General features: G+C 36.4%; 1 long non-coding RNA gene across 1 annotated transcript in view; it reads right to left on the reverse strand.

Annotated features, from left to right (window-relative positions):
* Positions 1-6935: 6935 nt before the first annotated feature.
* Positions 6936-18950, reverse strand: part of LOC118167943 — a 52989-nt gene continuing 40974 nt past the window's right edge. Inside the window, exons 2-3 of the long non-coding RNA XR_004751300.1 lie at positions 9100-9248; positions 6936-7054 (exon numbers count right to left, since the gene is read on the reverse strand). This is a non-coding gene — a long non-coding RNA (uncharacterized LOC118167943). The remainder of the gene's footprint in view (positions 7055-9099; positions 9249-18950) is intronic.

The raw sequence follows: 18950 nt of genomic DNA on the forward strand, positions 1-18950 counted from the left end.
TTAACAAACTTAAACTGAAGTGCTTTGCTAATTTTGCTCTTTGTGATTGAGGTACCTTTAATAGGGATTTTCTTTAGAATGATATAAATGTTGGTTCATTTTGAATTAAATAAATTAGCACTTGTACGAGCAGATCTTTTGTGGGAAGGTAACAACCATATGGAGGTATGCAAGGAACCTCTTCTATCTCACAGCTATTTGGAGAGCGCACATCTGTCTACACCTTCAGAATTGTCCTCAAGACTTGCAGTCACAGCCTATGCCAGAGCCCCTCATCACTTTATACTTTAGTAGAATTGCTCGTGAATAGTTTTATTCAGTCAAGTTGCATGACTGTGTACGCTGTGTTTGTACCTTGTTTATCTTCAAATGTCTCAAATGCCATGCTTTCCAAGATCCTAGGGAACTCTAATCAGCATTTCATTAGCATGTCTACAGCAACAGATGAGTGAACCTCCATCCTGCAATTTGGATAAGTCTTAATTTTAGAGGCGCCTCTCCAAGAATAAAACATCTTGGCTGATATGTCTTTCCACATGCATGATTCACAAAGCTAAATATGCTTCTTATAATCACAGTGCTGAAGCTGTGAAATGCTGAGTGCTTAAAACTGTACACTGAGCCGAGAGCTACAGACTGAGAATCTCAGAGCAGCTGCTCTAACAGAATATTGGTGCCCAAGGAGAAAAACAAGAGGTGGAAAAAGTGATGTGTTTGAGCTGTTCCAATTTTTAATGACCTAAGATGTTTTATTAAAAAAAAAAAAAAAAGGCAAAAAGTAGAAATATGGCTTTTGCAAGGAGAGGCTGGAAATTATTGTATCAAAAAATAATCTGTCAGAGTTGTCTGGTACTAAATGATGCTTATGACATACCATTGTAGTGTCACCAGGTGGTCTTTTCAGCGCTGTCAGATCATACCTCGCATGCTAGGAAAAGTTCTGGGCTCCCCGGAGCACAAGAGATGTGGACAAACTGGAGTGAGCCCAGTAAAGGGACACGAGGGTGATAAGTGGCTGGAGAATGTTGTCGTATGAGGAAAGGCTGAGAGAGCACAGACTGTTCCGCCTGGAGAAGAGAAGGCTCAAGGGGGACCTTATCAACGTATATAAATACTTCATGGGGGAGTAAAGGAGACAGGCCCAGACTCTTCTCAGTGGTGCCCAGTGACAGAACAAGAGGCAATGAGTGCAAACAAATACATGAAATTTTACCAAAACCTAAGGAAAAAAAACTTTTTTACTCTGAGAGTGGTCAAATGCAGGAACAATCTGTGCAAAGAGGTGAAATTTCTGTCCTTGGAGATAGTGAAAACCCAACAGCACATCTCTGAGCCAGCTGCTGTGGCTGACCCTGCTTTAGCAATGGAATTGGCCTAGATGATCTCCAGAGTTCCCTTTCGACCTCACCGTTTCTGTAATTTATTTAAATAATCCCTTGAAAGAATAATAAAATTGATAACTGTTTTGCAGACTTAGTTGTTCCACTAAGAATATTATGTAAACAAGTAATAAAGCCCTAGTTTTAGAACTGTTCAAAGTATGAAAGGCTGCATCCAAACTGGTTTTCCACCTGGTACAAGAGGTGAGGATGAGATTTGGTTCCCATTGTCCCTTGGCGCAGGTAGCCAACCAGGTGACCAACTTACATTTTGAAGGTGGTTGCTGTAAACTGGACACTACTCAGGAAGCACAACTGAGACTTAACTAAATAATTACAAATGATAAATTGGCATGTTATTTGTAATATGTGACTATGAGAAGATGCTAAAGTGTAAAGATATTTCTCCATAACTAGAGTCAAAACCTGTTGTTATTAATTATTATTATTATTATTTTATTTTTTATTTGTAGCAGTGGATTGAAATTATTATTTGGAATATGGCTGCCTAATGCATGTTCTGAACTTGTGTTGTTGCTGATAGTGGCTGTAAGATCCATGCTGTAATGTATGATGAGCTGGGAAATTAGGGTAGGAGAATTAGGCTTGTAGTTGCATTTTAAGAAACCTGCTTCAGTCCAGCTTCACCAAGGGACAAATGCCCAGGGTCACATTTTTTTCTCTTTGACATCACACACGACTGGAAGAGGTCTGTGGTCAATTGTCAACATGCTGCTTTCCAGTGATTTTTCTAGTGAAAATTGTGGCCTTTCTCTGCCACACAGAGGAGAGCCAGAGCATGCAGCCGTGTCATGTCCCACTCTCATCCACACTGTTTAACTGCTAGCACAATTTCTGGTGAGGTTTTGGCTCAGGTTAAACAGTTGTCTCTCTCCTACAGTGCCAGGGCATGGCTCAGTGCTGGTTAACAAAAGCCAGGGACCTTTCCCAGAGCACAGTCTGCCTGCAGCTACATTGATTTGAAAGTGGACATGCTTCAGCTGATGCCTTTCCTGCTACTTGCTCACAAGGGCAGAGCATGATCCCCAGCTCCATTTATTTAGGATAAGTGTATATCTCACAGCACTGCAAGGTACTGGAGGCATCCAAGGATTCCTGGACAAGAGTATATCTGAATTTGGCTAGAGCTGGCTAGATTACTCATTGTAAGCCTGTAATGAATAAATGCATTTTATTTTATTTTATTTTATTTTAAGGTGGTATGTTGTCTTATTCTAAGAAGCAATGTTGGTTGGCATCCTTCTGTAGCCATAACTACTTGCTAAATGATTTTGCAGATAAAATCTGCTGAGAGACAATGCAGCTTTTTTGCTTTTTATTTCCTTACTACTATCTAGGTTCTGTGAATCAGATGCTGAGTCCTAAAATGCTTTTGTTCCAGGCTGATATCTTAAGAGTTAAAAAAGAGTACACAACTTCCATAATTTTGTCCCAAATAATTAATTGGCATTAACACTTATGGCACTTAGACTGATCACTGTTTTGGTGAATAAACTGGAGGCTGTCCAAAAAATTGCCAAAACTGTGTGTATGTGACCTTGGGAGTTAACAGCGGGGAGAAGCTGCCCCACTTAATTGCAAAAATGTTCATGAATCTGCCTTTGCCTGTTCAGATCTGCTGTAATTACTGCAGTGGTTTGAATCTTCTGTTCTTATAGTAATGTCTGTTTTGTTTCATGCCTGCAACATTAATTTTATATGATGGAATGCTATACCACTGGTGCCCACTGGGATTTTAACTGGCCTCTAATTGGTAGTTGATGAGGTTTTGAGTCTTGAAAAACCTTGATGCCAATTTTATAGTGTGGATTTATAGTGCTTCCTGCAATTTGGCCACAGTTTGATTAAATTATTTTCTTTAATTTAGATTTACTATTATCTTGTATGCTCATTTTTCTTTCAGAAGGTACCAGCCAGACATTAATATGGAATAAAATTAATGAAGAACTATGTATAAATATTTTATAGTGCATCTTAAATGTGCACTATTTCTTTTACTGATGAAACAGCACTTCTGAGAATTTCCTGAGACATCCCAGATTAGTAGGCACTGCTTTCATCTTCAAATGTATTAACACAGAAATTTTTAGAGGGAAATGTTGGTGGAATTAGAAAATATATGTATTTGGCTTGCATTGCAGAAACAAAGCCAAGCTTCTGTGCCAGAAAATGTATTCAATGCTCAATCAAACAAAGAGGACATTGGTGGGGAAAGGACATAGATATTAATCACTTATCATGTTCCTGCTTTGTGAATGTGCTCTGCAAGTTGCCACGCTATGACAAGCCCTATTGAACCATAGGCTGTATTTCCTGAATGCAAATCTAGAGCTCAGTGAAACTCTGTTTTCAATTGTTCTGTCAAATTCATTCTCAACCAGAAGAAATGTTTTCATCTGATGGCCATTTCCTAGCAAAATGAATAGATGTAACGTAATAGACAGGATGTATATTTATCAAACATGTCACACGTGCACTTGTGTATACTTCATATATATTTATGTAATACTGGTTATGCAGGCATTGTAAAATAAAGTTTCTCATGTTAAAATGACACTTTCTAGGAAATATTCATCTTGTGCGTATGTCTAGAAAGCTGTTAGGGGTAATATTAGTACATTAATTAACTGACTGTACTGTCTGAATTGCCAAATCTCTTATTTTCTAAGGATAGATTCAATACTGTTGATCAACATTCATCTTGGTCCACTAACACAATTGTTGGACTCTGTGATAGATGGGGATTTTCCAGCCACTTGAAAAATGTAAGATTAATGAATGGTATGAGCAAACGTGAGACAGAGTTGTGTTCTTGATTTGGTGTCCTGAAAGCAGCAGAAAACAGGCACCTTCTTTTTAGTTTGTTTCCTCAGGGCATTCAGATACATCTTTCATCACAGCAATCCTTTTAACAGTCTTCCCTGAAAAAGAGTACTTTCACAAGGCTGGGATTGGAAAATATTTTCCTATTCAGAACATTTCCTTGAAAGTGTTACTGTTTTTATTTATTTATTAAAATAATAATTCATTAGAAGGTTATTACCAGTCCTTTTCCTTGGTTCTGTTCTTGGAGGTTGTCATTTCTGTGTAAGAGATGGAGTTACCAAAATTACTTACTGACAAAGGAGAAGTATAAGATTCTTAACCTGTAGCTATGCAGGAAAAAAAAAAAAAAAAAAAAAAAAAAGCTCCTTGGCATCTGCAGAATTTAGTTGCTCAAAACTTTGTGGTTCTAGAGAATCTGAATTGATTTAGGCTCCCTTCTGTGGGCAGTTTGGAAGTTTAGTTTTAGTTTTATGTCTGTTTAAAGCATTTATGCTAAGTCTTTGTTATGCTTCTGTTAACAAGTATTAGAGGTTTTGCTCATCCTAGGCAGACAGAAACATTGTAGAGAAACAATTCTACTCTTCGGGGTATTTCTTCCTACAGCAAGGAGAAAACAGAATAATCGGTGTGGACATGCCGTAGGCCAGGCTGTTGTGAATGTGCTTTGGGAAGCTGTCTGTGCTTTGGGGTGGCGGGAAGTTCAGAGAACAGTATTTTTTTTCTTTTTCCTGATTCAGTTTTGGTTAGGGAGGCAGGTATCTGAAAAGGTCTTTGCAGACTAACAAAACCGAAGTGCCTGAATCTGTTTGTTGTCTCTAAATTTCAAGTGTTCCTCCTTGATACATCCTTTCTGACTTCCGTGTTGTAAAAAAATTTTTAACCAAATTTGATATCTTGGGATTCCCATGGCTTAAATCAGCAGGAGGGCTGGGAAGGAGTACTAGCACAGACTGGAGAAATGTAGGAAAGGAAACATCAGTTTCTGGAGCATGATGTTAGTGCTTATAGCCTCAGATTTCTGAGCAACTTATTTATTCATTTAATATTAAGTTTCAAAATAAACACATAAAATAATGCTTTTCCTTCAACTCAGAGATCCATTTGCAATGCAGTGTACATATGTGTAAACAGGATAGACAGCAGTACAGAGAAGTGGGACATTTGGAAGCAATACCACCCGTACTTCAGCTGGGAAGCCTCTGCCATCAGCAAAACATCATTCACTTCTCTCCTCCCCTTCTTGACAATCAGCAAAAATATGATAGAGAAGTTTTGCTTCTGCTTTGCCCTTTCCCACTTAGAATTCTATTAGGAATTACTTATAATAGGTATCAGGCTCCAGCTTCTTGATGCTCTCAAATTCCCAGGCAGACTTTTAGGAGAATGGTGGAATTTCTTTTCCTCTTTTTGTGCTTGCTAAGAAATTCACTCTGTCAGGCCATTGTATTTCTGGTACTTCTGCCTTTGATAATATTAAATAATAATAAAAAAAAGGTTAATAGAAAGTGACAGTACTGTACTCTGACCAGACTGCTTCAAAATTTCTACAAGAAGTAGCAAGATCTTAGAGCACCAAATGATGCAATACCAGCATCTGTCTTGACAAGCACCTAGAAGTCTCCAAGCTAACTGTGCAACCTGTTCTTTACTCATGCAATCTGTTTGCTAGTAACACAGAAAAGAGAAAATGTAGTGTATTTCATATTAAAGAGTATTTCTAGTAAAATGTTGGACTAGAGTATTTGATAAGGCCCTTTGATTTAGTCCAAACTTCCATGTATTTATTTTAAACTTCTCACCAAGCATTGTACTGAAGTATTGCACTGGAGCCCTTGAAATAATTCTCAAATTCACCACTTCTTGATGATTATAAATAAAAGGTTATTAAAAACAAACAAACAAACAAACAAAAAAACACACACAGAGAAATTAGAAGCAGCATTGTATTTTCATATATATATATTTTTAAATTATATTAAAATATATCCCGACTGAGCCAGAAAATTCCAGGAAAAAGAGATCAAAGCAAAATAATAGCGTAGAACCACAGATGTGAGGAAATTCATTTTAAATGGGGATTTTTCCTTCAACAGCAGCTTACTGTCTAACAATGTCTAAACCAGTGGAACAAAAATAACTCCCTTCCCCCCCTTACAATCTGAAAAGATGGTCATTTTGCAGATTATACACAGCATTTGCATTTATTATTATGTATATTAGCAGAAGAGGTTATCTACTCTACCCTGTCTGAATTAGACTAAATTCTATACAATTTTTACTCCTTCCATATCACTGAACATTTCAGTAAAATGCAGAATGGGAGCACATTTCTGATTTTTTTTTTTTTTTTTCTCTACATGTTTTTTTTTCATTACACGTTCTTCTGACCATGAATTAATCTCTTGGCTTTGGAGGTGAATTTAATTTTTGCACATATGAACTGTTCTAATAATTAAAGTTTTTAACTTTTCTATGTTGCAAATAAAATGCTATTAATAACTAAATCCCATAAATACTCATGTGAGAGAGTTAAGAAAAAGAGGAACACTGTCAGATCTGGGCAGAAAGTACTTTCAATCCTGCAAAAATGAGAAATCTAAAATATTTTCTTATTTCACGGCATAAACTAGCTGTTTTCTCAGGATTTTTGTCAGCAGACAAAAGCATTTCCCAGCCTCTAACCTTCAATGTATTTCTGTAGTAACTCCCTGGAATTTAAGACAATTGCCTGAGCTGTGATTTTGATTAACTTATTTATGTGTTGAATACAAAAAGGCTAAGATCTGCAAAAAGTTGAAGTGGTACTCTTGGACTCCTCTTTTCCCAAGCTGTAGAGGATAAAAACAGGAGCTATTGCAGTCATTTTGCCAGAAACAGAACATTTTCCCAGGGAAGACCCCACAAAATCCCAAAGAAAAGAAATCCAAAGCAAGCCAATAGAAATCTTTCCTTTAACTTCAGCAAAATTCATATCAAAACAGAAAGCAGATATATCATCTAGCCGAAATTGGAGGGTTAATTACTGTAGCCTGGAAATACTCAAGTAGGAATTTAAGAAAACCAAAGTATAATATTGCTGCTCTTAGTGAAAGTGTTTTTTTAATTACTGAAGTGTTAAAGGAATTTGGCATTCCTTTATTTACCAGGAGTTTTGCTAACATAATATGTGCCACAAAGATTTATGTGGCAAGTTGGGCACGTCTCTATTTTATTTATTTATTTTTTAAACGACTAGCATCGTGTTTACCATTCAACCTACTCAATTGCTTTGGAACATATATTCCCTATGGAAAAGCAAACCAAGGAATCACCTGAGTGTGATGCACAGTTTATGTGTGCCTGTAAAAGATTTTGGAAGTGGGTCTGTGTTAGCTGAGCACCCACAGCCACAGTGAGAACAAAACTGCTCAGAAGGGGAAGGTCTTTTGTTACTGTGCACTTTGGTAGAAAAATATCGCTTTCTATAGTCTACTTCCTCATAGTTTGATCATGTGCTGATTTCTTATGGAGCCATCTGTACTACTTAATGTGTAATGGAAATGGAAAATTAACTTATAATGTCTTGGATCTTAAAAAGTATTTGTAGTGCTCAATGCACTATTTGAGCCGAATGAATTCTCAGACAATTCAGTGTTTCTATGATTATGCAACATCCCTTTGCTTCTGAGAACAACCAGCCACCTTCAAAGCCATTTCTATTTTACAGAAATAAAAATGTCTAGGTTTTAAAAATGCTTTTATGCAGTAGATCATATAGGATCATAGGTAAATGTCTTGTGGGTGATGAAGTGAAGAAAATGCTCTTGTTAAGGAAGTATCTCTCAGAAACACTGAGACTGCCGGTCCATTATTTGAATGGACAGCAATAGAAACATGCTGGAGATGTCAACCACTAATAAACACGTTTTAGCTTATTTGAATTTTTTCTTTGTTTGATACGGGAAAAAAATATCTTAGGCAAGACTCAATATCCTGAGGCGATGTGAAGTTGCTAACAGGGCAGAACTTGCTGCCAGTTTTCTTAAGGAAGAAGAAAGTGTCACTTCTCTACATCTCATAAAGCCATGACTTTTGGAAGTTAGTTCTAGTACTGCCACAAGTTAAATCTGTCAAAATCATGATGGCATCTTTCTGTACATAGGCCAGTTTAGGGGAACCAGATTAAATTTCTCCTTTCATTTTATAGGTGCAACATAGAGCCTGTCAGTAGAGGCAGTCCACTGAGGTGTCTGGCTTATGCTGCAGAGAGGAAGAATTTAGTTTTAGTTTCCAGGATTTTGTTCAGATGGACCCTGATATTTTGACAGAGTTTTCTAATGAGATATGGTAGCAAAAAAACAGTAGCCATTACAGGTGCCTAATTTATGTGGTAGTAGTCTGAAAGCCATCTTTTATTACTATTTTGGTCCTGCTGTAACATCTTGCTTGGATTGGGAGCTCCTATTCTATCTGGAGGATGTAGGATGTAGGAATTCCAAAGCAACGATCTGCTACATCAGCCATGCCTAAATCGTGAAGGGCTGTATTTATTGCTGTATTTATTTTTTGTGCCTGTGTAAAGAACATTTGTAGATACTGGTGCTAACACAGAGTAATCTGCACAGAGAGTCACATCTCAGCATGCCAGCTGTATTCCAGACAAAAAGAAAAAACAACTTGTGTGGTGGGGTTGCGAGTCTGCTTTTGAATTGTTGAGTGACACTTCATTTTATATACTATTTACGAAGGAAACTATAAATGTTGGGCATTCATCTACAGCCCTGCCTAAGCCTGTTAAAAGCTATCAGAGGTGCACACATTCACTTGTCTAAATTGCTCAGTTTTGAAAAACAGCACATGTAGTTATGCCAAATACAATCAGAAGAAAACTTACAAGAGAAGCAGTTCTGACAGGTAAACTCATTCCTGAGGTGCTTATCACTAGAGAGTTATAATACAAAACTTGATCTCTGGTCTTCAGTTTGGAAATTTAAATCTTGCAGGTCTGGAATACCACCTGAGAGATTCTGTGGACCTTCAGGTCTGGGGTAAAAAAAAAAAAAAATCAAAACCAACCAACAAAAAAAAAAAAAAAAAAAAAAAAAAAAAAAAAAAAAAACACCAAAAACAGAACAGTGTGCTTAAACCCGTGTAGGAGAAATACAAAAGAGTACATTGCAATCTTGTGTAGTTCTGTTTCTCTGGCTGTAATAAAGTGGTATTGAAATGAGGCTCCCACTCATTGGCATTTTTTGGAAAATCATTTCCACATGATTCTGCTTCTAATGCAGGAGCAGCTTGTAATTTTGCAGCAAGAAGTGCAAACCTATTTCTGGCTCACTGGGCCAAAATTGCTTTGACAATGAGTAGGATGCATATCTGGGCAGATAGACTCTAAAAAAAGGGAATTATTCAATCAGTAGAGTTGAGTCACTTTACTGTGGCTGCATGTTTTAGTTTATTTTTGTCTGTATCTCTAGGGGTGGTACTGCAATCCAGAACATTTGCTGAACTGGTGCTCAGTAACTAGGCTGACCTATATTCATTCCTGCAATGGCTTGGGTGTTGAGTACCTGCAGCTTGGTCACTAACTTCAACAGATAAACTGTAGTTTTTCTTTAGTGGAAAAAACAACAACAACAACAACAACAAAAAACCAACAACCTTACATTTGTTTGTGCAGTTCTTATATTCAAGGATCATGTTTTAGCATTCTACAGACCAAGAACAGTTAAAGCACAAAGCTGGGAACTATAGGACCTGGGAACACTTCCAGACTACGCCACTAGCTTGCTTTGTAGTTGACCCTCTTTAGTTTCATCAGCTGGATTTATGCATCTACCTATGTGTTTCAGGGAGGTGTCAGAGTATTTCAAGCTCTTAAAATCATCAGCCTCTTCTGGAGGTGCCACCTCTTGCCATTGGTGCTAGAGGAACCCTGGGATAACAGGATCAGCTATTCAGGTCACTCATCTTACCACCAGTTCTGTCCAGTGTTTCTGTGAATGAGCTTTCCTTGTTCCCTATTGGCACTGAATCTGGCTCTCTGATATTCCAGTCTGCCTTTGTCCTTGCTGTTGTATCGGTTTTGCTTAAAGATTCATAATGCACAGGTGGAAAATACTGAGTCATTTTAGCAGTCTCACCTCAGCTATATCTCAGGGGAAAAAATGAAAAATTAAATCATTGTACTTCAGTTGCCAACACTGTCACTCTAAACATTTGTCAACAGACCTCAGTGTTACTTACTGCTACAAGTTTAAGGTCAATTTGTGTAATAAAATACAACTATGTGTTTACTGCCAGTAAATTTTGGCTTAATAACAGTCATTATGTGATATACATTGTGCTTTAAACAGTTTAACATATAAATGCCGCTGTGGCTTATTGATCTCTTTTCATTAGAGAAGAAGTTTGGTGAGCAAAGGGAGGTTTATTACAGATATACTCAGTGTTTCTTTTAAGTAGTTCATAGGATAAAGCAGAGAACTTGCTGAGGAAGTAATTATAAGTAGGACATTTTAATGAGGCTATGAATATGTATAGCTTCTTCAAACATTCACAAATACGAAAAAGTAAGTTCAACTTGTCATAGAATTAGTTCTCTAGGAGGACAAATGCATGGGCATGTCTCAATATCAGCTTTAGAATTGTTAAACAGTTTAGCAATTGGTTTATAAAAACATAGGAGGCTCAAAGATTTGCACATTTCAGTACACATGAGGAGCAGTTCCTGAATCTAAACAAAAGGAATAATTAGCAAATGCATAGTAGGGAAGAAAACAGCACAATTTATACTTCATGTGGTCAAAATGCTTGGAGTTTGGGATGGGAATGGTAGCTGACTGAAAAAATAACTGGTTTCAAATCTTTGGTTTGATGTTATGTTGGTGTTCTGTTCTTAGACTCTAGTTTTGAGGGAGCAAACAGATTCTCTATAGGAGACAGAAGAATCAGTGTTTGATGTCCATCACTGACTTTTTCAACCTCACTGATTTCATGTTATTTTTATGAACAGGTTAGAAGTATAATAGCGATTAGCATGAAAGTAGTTTCTCTCTCACAACAGAAGCATACTCTATGCTTTAGTAGATGTATTAATCTCTTTTGAAGACAATAAAATAGGTATTTTGTAGCAACTGCATTTTATGTGAAATCCATTGCAACTGTGCAAAATTGGAATTGGCCTCTTATAGGCTTATAGTCTGTAATTAGAGATTAATGATTTCTTACATTATTGCCTGCTCTATCCTTGTAACTGTTTAGAATAGAAAAAATATTTCTCTGAAAGTTGAATAGAAGTTAAAGCATTTTTCAGTTGAAATTACACTTTATTCTGTCCACTACCTTTTTACTCTATCAGATAGATCATCTAGTCTTTCCCAACGTGTTTGCTATATGGAACCAGATGATTTCATGCCTTGATCACACACCTTTGACCTCAAATGCTTCCATCAAGAAAGAAAACAGATTTTCTGAGGCTCCTGACAGTGAATTGGTCATTTGTTCTTTGCATATGCTTTCTCCTTATGCACACATGCACACACAAATTTACATAAACAGCAAGGAAAGCATTATTATAAACACCGTACATGAAAAATCTATTCCATAAAGTTCCGTTAACTTAAGATGAATCAGTATTTTGCCTGGAAAAAAATGCTAGGGTAACAGCAATGCTAAAGATTAGAGCCTTTAATGACTTTCTCATTTTATATAGATGACATTAAGGGGCAATTTAAGCTATTATGCAATAGTTAAAATTGAAATTACTGAATTTTTGTGAAAATACTGAGACAAATTCTCTGCATATAGAGGACTTCAATGTACTTATATGCACTTTAAACTAGAAGACAGTCTTGTATTTGAAGCAGGATTTCTATCGTAGAAGCAAATTCAAAAGCACTTCCTAAAGAATGCTGCCTATGGCCTAATATTTGTAGAATGTTTTTTGAAATATTCATGTAACATCACTGTGATTCATTTTATATTGAAAACCTTTCTCCATAGTGGTATCACACAGTACAGCCAAAAGATGGATGTGTCTGCATATGTTAATATGTTCACTAATGAATGGAAGAAAAAAAATCACTTAATTCTTAGTTCAAGAGAGGAATTCTGACATGACTGAAATTAAATCCAAGTATTCTACTGACTGTGGTAGATCCAATAATTAATTTAAATTTCAAGAATTTGCGTGACAACTAGAGGGGCAGATGCAACCAAACCGTTTGACAGCAAGTGGCTAGAAGTTCAGAGAAATGTATCAGATGGCATTTAAAATACACTAATCAGAGCAAGATCCTTAGCCTCCCCCTCAGTATAGTATGCTCAGTACTTCACAGAAGTCATTTATGCTTGCATTAAATTGGGAAGGCAGAGTATCGCTCACCTGAGTCTTCCTGATTTTGCTTGTGACCGAAGTTCTGATAAAGATGCAGAATGTGTTGGTTTTATTAATGATTTTGCACTTCATTCAGTGCTAAAAAGTATTCATCATTTTCTGTGGAAATTTGAATAATTTACTGCTTGAACATCTCTATAATTAGAAAAGTAATTATTTTCATGTGTTTTGCTATGTGGCAACTTCAGCATAAATTCGAGAAGGTAGAGAAGAAATTCCCTTCACTTTGCTTTAAGTGTTTGTAAGGTAGTAATTGCCCTGACTAATGACATACTTCAACCCCCACCCATCCAGTATCTCTTGTAACCTAAAATTCATTAAGAAGATATTTGTAGTTAAAATAATCACAAAAATGGTATACATTTGAAAGCTCTGATTCTTAGCATTTTATGCAGGAAAGCAGCTATTTTTGTTTTAGTCTTGCTTTGAAACACGTGTTTTGTTATTAAACATAATAATGGGCTTGCTGAAAAAGTGATCACTTACCCCACCCAGTGTAACTTTAGCATAGGGAATGTTTTAATTATTATTATTATTATTATATTATTTTAACACTGGGTGCTCAGTTTTAAACCTTTGGCTACTCCCCTTTGTGCTCCTTATACAGAGATTTAGCAAGGTTGTGATACATTGCATCTCCAAAAGCATGCACTACATCATTTGCCCTGACTGGCAAATAGCTCCATAAATACAGGTTGGAGGTGCAGGGAGAGCCAAAAAGGAGGGTGGGAGCAAAGAATGCTTAGCCACAGGCAGAACTTCACACAAAGGTAAGTGACGATTGTTATTTTTCTGATGATGCAGTGTCTGCCATGCTGTGCAAGTGGCAGCTCTGGGCAGCGTTTCACTTAATCTCTGTCTTGCTCTCTCACACAGCCCTGGTCCATCTCCCTACCATGGGCAGGAAATTCCAGCCCTCAATGAATGCTTTTTGTGCAGTTCATCAGTTCTGCACTGTCTGAAGATCAACTTTCTCAAAATTACCTTCCCATGAGAAAACTAATGCTATTGTTATTTTTTTTTTTTTTTTTTTTTTTTTTCCTTAAAAGAGAAAAAGGCAAAAAGAAAATGTTTTCCTGTAGTCCCTGAATTCCTTTAGGCTGAGGCTGTGATTACTAACAATATTACCAGCTGACCTCACCACATGTTGTCAAAATGTTTCCAGCTGATGTACCATTAGGTTATGATATTTTGGACAGAATCTTAATGCCATTTCCTGAGTTGAAAGGTTCATTGTCCTATCCTTTGTATAGCTAATTGTCTAGTTCTTTTATACTTTGATGTTTTCTGTAGCCACTGCTTCATTGCCACAATATCCCGATGAGTCAGTTGAAAGCTGTTCTTGCCAACACTTCACATAATTCTTTTCCTTTTTACTTCATAGGCAGACCATGCAGGATTTTTCTGAAAGCTTTCCTTTTGTCATTTGGTTTACCCAACAAGTTGTGGGAAGGAATAAAACCCAAAACCCAACACCACAAGACAACCTGTGTAGATTTCAGGAGGAAAGATCTACATGATCGATATCATACACTATAACTGGCATCTGACATGTTGCTCAATAATTATTTGGCTAAGGGCTTGAGTAGATATGGAGTTCTCCCCCTATAACATCGGAAACTGGCTCAGAAATGTTCTCAGAAATAGAAAGTGATTTCACTTACAAAAAAATCAATATCATGTTGTCACATCTTTTGAGAAAAAAATCTACCTTCTACTCCTGTTTAGCTTTAGATCATATCTTCATAGCAGTCATAACTAGGATTAGAAACAACTTTACTTAAAACTGAGTCTTTATTACTTGTTCATTTACTTTTTTTTTTTTTTTTTATGTCTTATTGGATTTAGATTCAGGGTCGACATGATGAGTTTCAATTTTATTTTTTTATTGACGGTTTACATCCTATTTTAGAGCATGAAACTTGAAATGGACTATTTTTTCTTAGTCTGTGTAATGAATGAACTGTTGGCTTTGAGATCTTTCAAAACCATCTTTCTTAAACATTTAGCATTTTCAGAGGTTGGACTAGGTGATCTTGGAGGTCTCTTCCAACCTAGATGATTCCATGATTCTGTGTACAATTTTTATAATACAGTAGTAGAGACAAAGTAAACTCTTTTGATTTAACTTTATAAGCTTACCTTGATTCCTTCATGAAAATTCATAGGTGCAATGTTTTTCACAATGTATGAACAAACAAACAAATAAACAAAAATCAGAGAATCCTATGCATATAATTAATTTGCTACTTTGTGGTTATAGTCAAGGTCAATGAATTTTTTACCTCTGTCAACTGATAATTATAGTCATTCCTTAAAGAACTTAACCAAAAAACATAAAACATCTGCAGGGAATCGCTTTCTTCAGAGACAAAATAATTGTGTTTTATGTACCTGGAAACTAAGGTATAGAATGGGTTATTACTCATATCTAACTGAAAAGTAAATCTGAATATCAAATTAATGTGAAGAAAGAATCAAAGCAAATACGTTTGGTCCAGGTTTGAATATCTCTAGATCCTTTGCTTTTTCTAGCTCCCATCCCTTATTCAAGGTCTTACAGGGTCTATCTTGTCACTGAAAACAGTGTTGTTCTGTTATTAGAGTTCCTATTTTTCCTACTTAGTGACAGGAATTATTGTGTTCTTTAGCTTGGCAGGAGACAAGAAGAAATACATGATGCTTAGCAGGTGTGCTTTGGAGGAGAGTTGAGTTTGGGAAGGGAACAAAATGCCTTCTTTTCCTTCCCTCAAAACAACCTGGCAGATGGAAAAGTGTTTATTGTCAGTCACTGTAGTGGCCAGTCTGTTATTAAAATGAGTAATTAAAATGGTCATCCCACTGCAATATGTCACAATGTGTTTGCACCTCACAGTGAAGATGACAGCGCACCACGAGGCACACTAAGAGCTTTCTGTGAGTGAACGTTGTATGTGTTATGAGGAAGAAAGTTCTAATAATTTTGGGTATTTTACAAATCTGTATTGAGGGGTCTTTTCAGAGAGAATTTTTTCTAGTGATTGCTAGTATTTTTTTCTGTAATGTCTCTTGAAACTTTAGACGGGGAATCTTTTTAACCTTATGCGTATTAGAAACAAGAAGTTGAATATTTTCTAATGTTCCATCTTCCTTTATTCAGGTTAATAGCAAGATGTCAAAGTTCAATCCATATTTCTATATTCTGACCCTCATGAAACCTGCACTTTTGTCTCTTCATACACAATTCTTTGCAGGGAGAGTTAATGACAAAAATTGTATCCACAATACATTGCAGAGGTTGTTTCAGTGCCTATAATATTGATTGATGTATGTGAGGGATAGTTTCATGAACTCTAACGAAATAAAAGCTTGAGGTTTTACAGTTTGGGATAAAGAAAAATGGACAGTAGCAATCTCTCTTGAATTCCATGAATCATGCACAAAAAAGACACATTGCACAAATTCATGGGAAAATGGATGTGTAAGAAGCTCTGGCTTAGAGTGATGACTGCTTCAGAAATAACGTGTGAAAATATTCTGGATGAGGAAAGGAGCAGTCAAAAATCTGGAATTGTAATGAACAAATGAAGAAGACTCAAACTATCCTCATTAGCTTCAAGTATTGGTGTCAATAAAACAAGACCATGGGAAGGATTATTTTTGGCAATACCTAATCTAAAAATTTGGATTGTTTTTAATAGACTGTTCTATGAGTCACTGCAAAACATGCTTCTAGATATATCAGTATACCTGTATACATTTATTTGCTCCAAATACCAATGATTATTAGGAAATATTAATCAAGTGTGTATTTTCATGTTTGTAATGAAACTTCACCTCATTTTATAAAGCACCTCCTCTGTTTAGAATTCATGAACTTCAAGCTACCTAATTTCATCTTACAATATGGGGGAAAAGCTTTGTGGAGGTAGAAGAAAACAACGCCACATATAACTTGAGTTTCAGCAGATTTTGATAGTCTTGCACAGCATTCCCATAAATGAATTATAGAAACATTGTGGAACTAGTGTAGAGTGGGCAAACAAGCAGTCAAAAAGTCATGCTGAGAGTAACTATCTGTTGTTCACACACTGAAATATGAGTGAAGTTTCTCAAAGTCAGTGTTGTTGCTTTCATTAAGGATTTGGACAGTGGAATAGAGAATGAGCTTATTAAATTTTCATGCAAAAACAAGCAAGGGCAGGACACCTACAAGCACTTGGAAAGATTACAATGTGAAATGTTGATTGATTGGGGCAATAGCGTGTGGTAGACAGGATGTAAATCAGTCAGAGAAGGGGTGAAGTCCTCCCGCGCATGAGAATAATCAGCTATATGATACAAGATAGGGAATGCTAGAAAAGCCATTCTACAGAAGAGAAACTTCAGCTTGTAGAGGTTAAAAAGCTAAGCCAGAGACAACAGGGACCTGGCACCTTGTCTTGTGATAAGAAGTATAAGGTTTAAACTGAAACAAGGAAGATCTTTGCTACACTGTAGAAAAAAGGTCTCCAGACACTAAGGACAGTTAAGCTCTAAAACAGGATGGTTGCCACTGGGGATTTTTTGATATCCACTGACAAATAAAGTACAGGAGTAGATTAAAGACTCATTAGCTATTCCTATTTTCTGTGGTTCTCAAGCTGCTATTTCTGTGTAAGAGCTGTTAATATCATTAATCATACTTTCTCCTGGCTTGTTTATGTTTATTTTACATATAACAAATGAAATTGCAGTATATGCAGTACTATATGTGGAAAAAATATTTTGTAGTTATTTTAAAGATAAAGGCCAACTTGCTTTGACTGATTTGACATTTCAGATATTTCTGAAATTTCTTGGTATAAAGATGAAATGCTGGAAGAGGTAAAACTGGGTCATAATGTCTCTAGGTACTTGGCCCCATTGCTGTTGCGCCTGAAGATGTTGTGTACAATTGTAGAGTGTATTTGTATGGAACCTGTGAAACAGGTGAATGAACCGTAAAACTGTAAGGATAGCTCCTTTTAGTCATATTTTTTTTTTTTTTTTTTTTTTTTTTTTTTTTTAGTGAAATCACTTTCTTTTCCTGTTATTAGAAACAAAGGTTGCCTTCTGGCATGGACAGATGATGCTCAAGTGTTAACAACCTAGACACCGTCAAAAGTGTTCTAGGTAACTGAGATATGGTTGCTGAGAGCACTTGATGTTATTTGCAGGGATATTTTCAGTCTCCACTTTCAATAATCAGCTTTAGATAATGGTTTCCTTGGTCTGATGATGTTTGCTTTGGTCCCAGTCCTGAAAAAGTTAAAGCATAAGCTTACTTGTTCGCATACTGAGTGCAATGAGTAGAGTTTTCAATAAGGATAAAGCTGGGTGTTGGAAATGGTCCCATTTTCTTTGTCTATACATGTGCATGAAATTAAGCATGCACACAAGTCAGCCAAAATTGTCTCCCGTGTTCATTATTGTGAAAGGAGAATGGAGAATGCTCATACAGTTATTTTAACATCTTATTTCCAAGGTTTAGAAAGTTGTGAAAAACATGAAGTGGCAGATCAATAGGTGCAGTTATACATAGGTATTACATTCACATGTAAATTTGATGGGACTTTTTTATTTCAAAAGAAACACCATCTTTCTAGCCACTCCACTGGTTTCTACTTTGTTCTATTTGCTTCAGTTGCCAAATGGCTTAGCTACTGCTATAGGTTAAGAAAAAGGCATCTGGAGTCATTCCACATGTGACTGTATACACTAAGCACTAATGTACTTAACACTATTAAGCAAACTTACCTAATAGGCTTACAACACAATATGGGTGTAGTGATATGTCCCACCTCTGGCAAATACAAGAAGAGGTTAATTAACTGCTCTGGAAATATGAAAGAAGACCAACCTTTTCCTGTAAGAACTATGTGGTGCTCATGTTCTAAAGGGAAGGCATTATTGTCTTGGTTAATTAGGAACAAGAAACAAAAGAAGGAAGACAGTTAAATTTGTGTTTCCATGGGAATGTGCTGCAAAATCTCTGTAACTAATGATGGAAGATGGAAGTGTTGCTCTCTTTAGCTATAAAGTTTAAATTTGTCAAGAGATGTAATTTGGTCAAAAAGAGTAATGGCCTGGGAAAAAAAAGGAAAAAAAAAAAGAAAGGGTTATAATCAGATCTTAGAAAAGAAAATGTCTGTGTTTTCATTTGCCCCTGGAGTATAGACCTGAGGTTGGCTGAGACATTTTTTTGCAGTGTTGTTCTATCTTTCTCTTCAAACTACGCTTGTATGTAAGGAACACAACTGCTTTTCATCTCTGTAACTTAAAAGGTCCTTCTGCTGAGTACACAGTGTGTTTTACTGACATTGCTGGCATGTGTATTAACGCAG

Source organism: Oxyura jamaicensis, chromosome 5 (genome assembly GCF_011077185.1).
Source record: "Oxyura jamaicensis isolate SHBP4307 breed ruddy duck chromosome 5, BPBGC_Ojam_1.0, whole genome shotgun sequence".
NCBI classification, from domain to species: Eukaryota; Metazoa; Chordata; class Aves; order Anseriformes; family Anatidae; genus Oxyura; species Oxyura jamaicensis.